Below are 6123 nucleotides of genomic sequence, written 5' to 3'. Positions count from 1 at the left end.
GGGGGGGTAAACATAGAAAAAGGAAAGGTCGAAGAGGAAAAAGTAGAAAAAGTAGAAGACAAAAAGAAAAATGTGGACATGCCGTCTTGAACCGGGTTCGAACCTAGTACTTTTGTCATGAGAGGCGATTTAGCTCAACCAGCCAGCAAATTAGCAGACGAGCGAACTTAGTGACAGACGTTGAGTCTTGTTCCGAAAACAAAGTACGATAAACTCAGTAAATGGGGCCTCTTGTGGTCCAGAGGCACGGTGTTCGCCTCTTATTCAAATAGGTCCTTGGTTTGGAACCTGACTGCGACGAAAAATTTTCTTCTGGTCTTTGGGTAGGTAAGATCTAACATCCTAGCCTTCTCGAATAAGGGGGCAGAGTCCCCGTGTGCAAGTTCCGCACGTGAAAGATCCCTTGGTGTTCCTAAAATCATAGGTCTCGGCCGCCACCCTAACAAAATTCAAAATTAAATCCTACCAAACCGAAAATGCTCTATGTGTTCTGTGCGTTCAAAATATGACCGTATGCAGTTGCCAGCGCCGTAAAAACAACAACAACCCAAGACCCTCACTGAATAAGCAGGGTAGAGTAAATTTTTCTTGTAGAACTACCAACTCCCCCCTTCCGTTTCTTTTGTTCCCGCCCAAATGCCGTCTAATCATAACAAACTTCAAGAAATAGTAGTATCCACAGAAGAACCAAATTTATTTCGCATGTTCTTAATGCTTGGTCTTGAGCGTGGGGGTGCAAAAAGAGGGAGTGTATTAGTTCTAAGATACTACTTTTCAGACCTGAAACTGAAGGCTATGAACGTTCACAACTATATATAACAAGCAGTCATTTTTAAACAATGTTGCCTCACATTGGGATAACTTCCATGAGGTACATATTTCGAAAGAATTTTTTTTTAAAGGCGACAAACTAATAACTCGATAATAATCACCGCAACATCAAAGTTAAAAAGACTTATACTCTAGTACAGCCAGCATTTTACACCCCCTTTCAATACCACTGGGTTATTAAAGAAAGGGACAAGACCTAAACAAACATAAATATGAATATTATTATCTCTCAAGAGATTGAGTGAAAGGAATCGGGAGTTTTGAAAACTCCCCACTGAGAAAGAGTCACTATCTTGAAAAATCCATGAAATAAATTATCATTTAAGATAGAAACAAACCATAATTTTATCAGTGAAAGTGAAACAAAATTCTCTTTCATTAGTTAAAATATGGTTCTAATCTTGCACGTTCAATACTTTTTGAAGGGTGGCAAAGTTTTTTTTAAATTATGAAAAAAATTATAGGTCTTGAGTTTTTCATGATTTTTTCAAGGTAATAAAGATGTTAAACCATATTAGACAATCATGCACACTGTACTAGGATAATTGATATAGCTTTCATATACATGTGATTATCAGAATTATCACTGAAAATTAGTAAAAATAGCTTTGGTATTGTCAAACTTTAGTGAGATGTATTTTGTCAATTTTCAAGATAGGTTCATCAAAACGTCTATTATTAGGTCCTTAAAGTTACAGCATGATTATGTTCTTAGTAAGCTGGCTGACTTTCATGCAAATGGATTAAGAAGAGTGATCATATATATCAATTTAAAGCCAAATTGGAAGTGTAAATTTTAAGAGAAAAAAAATTGTTTTTCTTTATTTTCTAATTGTGATTATAATCATTCTATGTTAGAAAAAAAATAATAATGAAAAGAGGTACAAAAGACAATTCAAATAGTAAAAAAAATTGATACACAGCAACGATAGCTGCCTATAATAAGCTCGAAACAACATAGAAATCATGATTTGGTACTATTGGACTTTTTTTAGCGACACCGGCTGCTAAAGCATCCCTATAACTGGTGTGGGAAATAGAAACCACTGTTTATTAGAAAAGCACTGCTTACAGACTTTCAAGCACCTTTTTATTTACATTCCTTAGAAGTGAAATGATTTTGGGGATAAATGAGATAAACCTTTAGAGTAACCTGCATTGTCTCCAAATAACTGGCAGGTAATGAATGGATAGAATGTGCTGACAAACACTACAAAAACTAAGCTACAATTAATTTATTAAATTTCATGAACTCAATAAAAAATACCAATTTGGAAGTAAGCTTGAAAACAAATAAGATGGGCTGTTATTACAAGCAAGCAATGGCCATGAAATGTATGAGTAGAGGTTCACAGGGTGTGTCGTTGAATACTAATTTTGTGCTGTATTGTACATGCTACTGCAACCCAAATTTCCCAACCCATATTTAGAATCAAATATGAATTTTTCTTTCCTTCTATTGCTTTTTAAAAATGCAACCTTCGTATTTCACCTCAAGCTTTTGCGGACATGCAAACAGGTAGGTAACAACGAGATTATCAATAATCGGTGATTTTTATATGGATGGCAAAAGATGGTGAATTATGACATGAAAGTTGCCAAAGTCAACAGAGTTACCCCACAGCCCAGTAATATCAGCATAGGAATGAAACCATGGCCATTGGCTCTCATACAAAACAACTAAACAATCGACTTTTAATGATAAGCCTGTACTGAATATCATCATCATGGCAGGGGAATCACTCTAAAATAATCCTTCAATGGGAATCTCAAATTCTAAAGGTGTGGCATTTGCTTCTCAGTCTAAAGGTCCGGAAATCGAAACCTGCCAACGACGAAAAAAATGTTCTTCTCAGAATTTTCTCTCAAATCTTGTCCTATCCTCTAGTCCTGTTGTCATCTGCTTTCATCATCACTTTTCCCCCCCTTCCTCAACCCCCCTCTCCTCTCTCCCTTACTCCTGACTCTTTCTACGGTTATTCCTGACTCCTTCTTATTGTCCCCGATCTTAGAATAGGTGAGATTGAACATCTAGCCTTCTTGGAAAAGGGAAAAAAATCTTGAGTTCCCTATGCAAGTTGTGCACATAAAAAATTCTTTGGTAGTCCTAAAATTGATAAGAGCAGGCTTTGATGGCCACCAGGGCAGAATTCAAAATTTGACTCCTACCAAAACTGAAAATAATTTAGTCACTATAAAAAATACAGAGTACCTTTGAAATCATTGAGGCTGTCTAAAAGCAAGGGGTCTTATATAGTAGGAAAATCTGTCACACGATACATATAAATCAGTCGAACTACAAGATGAAGAACCAGCAGTGCAACTACCTCTGCGATCTCACAGGGGAAAGCAGAGAAGAAGAAGATCCAGCAATCAGTCTTACCATGCGGTTTTATTTTTATCAACAAATGTATAACGGTATATCACCTGGAAAATACGAAGTCCTGTTATAATGATTTTGGACAAGTTTTCAGGAAGGAGGTAAAATATGCGACCAGCCTTAGAAAATTTTTTATTTTCACAAGTTGGCTAAAAATCTGAAAGTGCAGGATATAGAATCTATTTGTTCCGAAACGGTAGGCCTACAACTGAGAGGTTCGCAACATATTTTGGATATCTGAAAAGAACAAGCAACCAATATTGTGACATAAAAATCGTAGTATCTCATTGAATATATGGGCTACTAAAGAGTACTCTCTCTACCTGATGGATTTATGATCAAGAAAGAAAAATCTACTAGGGATGAATTCAGTTCCCTTCCCCACAGGTCCCAAGGTCCCCCTCTCAAAAAAAAAGGGGGGGGGGGGAGGAATAAATCTTGGAAACATTCTACAAAGACAAAACGCTGACACATCAATTGAACTACCTACCTCAATACAATTACAGAAGCACCATGCAGAATGAGAAGCAAAGTGAGTAGGTTCTCTTTGACCTTTCTTCTCCTTTCTATTAGACTATGTTATTTCCTCGGAATGGTCCACAAATTCCACAGATTTGCAGTCAAATGGTACTTGAGTTCTCAGTGCTGGCTGCCTTGCGGGAACCACCTGAAGAAATCAAAGTCAGAGTAATGTACTAACTCTTTTTAAGTTGGTTTCAAAATTAAATTCACAAGATTATGAGTAATGGGAAGGCTAGATCTACATAGATTAGAAACATACTACATGTACTGGAGGACCTGCAACATACATCTAATTTTAGTTGGACAGAGTGATAACTTAGACTTTATCTTTTTTTAAATTTACATATATATATTTAAAAATGAAATCAACACAAAAGGAACCACTTAGATCTACAATCAAACCATATAATCATCCATGATCATAAGCCCATTATTCATATTCTCTTGTCATAAAAATTGAAACTGGGACTGAGAAATGCAAGTGTGTGAGTGTGTGTGTGTGTGTCTGTGTGTGCGTGTGTGTACACGCGCGCGCACGTGGTTGTGCGCGCGTGTGCGCGTGTGGTGTGTGGATGTGTTTGTTTGTCTATGTGTGTATGTAGGCCTATATAGATGTGCGTGGGTTGGGTGGAAAGGGTGTTGGGCGGGGCGGGGGGGGGGGGGGGGGGTACTCGGAGAAAGAGAAAATGTTGGCCCTACAATCGGAGGAAAACAGGATTGAAAAGAGGCGGGGTCGATGGCAGAAGAAGGTATAAATTATACGGAGCCTTATGGACATTATTGCATTCGATTATTAATGTAGGCCTACAGATTTACAAGATGCTTTCCTAAATCTATTTACCTCGGCAATATAAAAAAGCAAAAGAATGGCAACACAACAACAGCACTATTATAATAATAATAATATATGTAATAATAATAAAAGATTCAGATATTGCAGGAAAACGTTTTAGTGCTTTAAAAAAATAATTTAGGCTAATTATCAATACCAATGTAGGCCTATATGTAATTTTCATAATGCGTACTGCCGATGATTGACAATACTGTTGAAATAATAATAATTTTTTTTTAAAGCCTGGTGAACGGAATTTCAAAACAGGCACTGGGAGCAATAATATTCTTTAAACAGTTTAAAGCTGAACAAAAACACAAATGTAGACGCAACAGCTGTTCCGCACAAAGGAAACAAAATCCAAAAACCAAAAACGGCCAAATCGAGGAGAGGTTACAATTATCGGAAACATCCACAAGAACTCCATCACAGCTTCTAGGGTCACAGAGAAAGGAAAAGACGATGCAGATCTAGATTCTAGATCCACACAAGAAATGATAATCCACACAAGGATGGCGGGAGAAGGAACTTTCAGAATAACACGGTTCCACGAAAGCCCGAGTCCCCACTATAAGATTTCTAGCCGAATTTTAGTACCATTTGCCCTGCGCTATCTCCGTGTAGTTAATACAAACATAGCGGCGGAAAATAGAAAATCGTCTCACCCGCATAAATCCATGAATTGAACCAAAATAACTTCAGGGTTTCTATTTTTACAGACAAGTGAGCCGTTTTGAGGTGAATAGGGCCTATATCTGCAAGCGGTTTATTTTCGGAAGAGTAAAATAGACTCCTCATGTATAAATAAGCTGGATGTTACCAGTAGATTCATCCGCAATGTTTTGATTCGGAACGTCTTTAAAAAGCTTCAAAATCAGAGTGCATGAGTAAAAAAAAATAAACCCCGATGTTGTGATACCAAACAATTGTGTAAAACACTGCTACAAAGTTTCTAAAGTAAAACAAAGAAGAAAAAGTTCTTGCGCGGAGGAACAAAAATTCTGGTTTCTAAGTACTGTGGTCGATTTGCGTCATTGCTGACCTAGATAGCCGGTGCACGATTCGAGATTTGCTGTAATAAGAAACTCGTCTTTTAGCCGAAGAGTGAGCGAGGCGTTGGTCCTGCGATCGATTGTAGCAGAATCAATAATTTCTCTTCGTTGTCCTTCGCTGGGAATGGTATGTAATGGTGTGAGAGTACTCCAGTGCATACGATATAGACAGATATTCGACACGATTAACTATTTTTGTATAGCCTATTCTCCGAAATTTGATGGGGAACCAATAGTAAGAGTAAGAGGGAGGGAGATCAGGGAGGAGGTTTCTTGACGTTTCCACGTGCACCTAGGGCCTATATCAACTACATAAGCTGGTACACATGCTTTATTGGCTATATCGTTTAAGTCTGTCAACGTGTTAATATTTTTTAAGTTGGCCTACTCGGAATGTTTACGAGAATTTTTTAAACAAGATATTTAGGTGTTTATCTCCCTATCTAACTACGTGTGTATCTGTTGATGTCTGTATTCCTGCCTCTGCCCCCTCCACGCTCCAACCC

At 37.6% G+C, this 6123-nt stretch overlaps 1 protein-coding gene across 3 annotated transcripts in view; it reads right to left on the bottom strand.

Moving 5' to 3' along the window:
* Window positions 1-5379, bottom strand: part of LOC101858769 (myocyte-specific enhancer factor 2A) — a 197433-nt gene extending 192054 nt beyond the window's left edge. For 2 of the 3 annotated variants that reach the window (XM_005094234.3, XM_035968721.1), the window contains exons 1-2: window positions 5231-5379; window positions 3702-3878 (exon numbers count right to left, since the gene is read on the bottom strand). The gene's annotated coding sequence lies outside the window, so the exon portion shown is untranslated. The remainder of the gene's footprint in view (window positions 1-3701; window positions 3879-5230) is intronic. The other variant, XM_013080208.2, reaches the window with a different exon arrangement.
* Between the last annotated feature and the right edge of the window lie 744 nt (window positions 5380-6123).

This window comes from Aplysia californica, unplaced genomic scaffold (genome assembly GCF_000002075.1).
Source record: "Aplysia californica isolate F4 #8 unplaced genomic scaffold, AplCal3.0 scaffold00078, whole genome shotgun sequence".
Taxonomy (NCBI): domain Eukaryota; kingdom Metazoa; phylum Mollusca; class Gastropoda; order Aplysiida; family Aplysiidae; genus Aplysia; species Aplysia californica.
The sequence above is the reverse complement of the archived record's forward strand: the minus strand, read 5'-3'. Positions and strand labels throughout refer to the sequence as shown.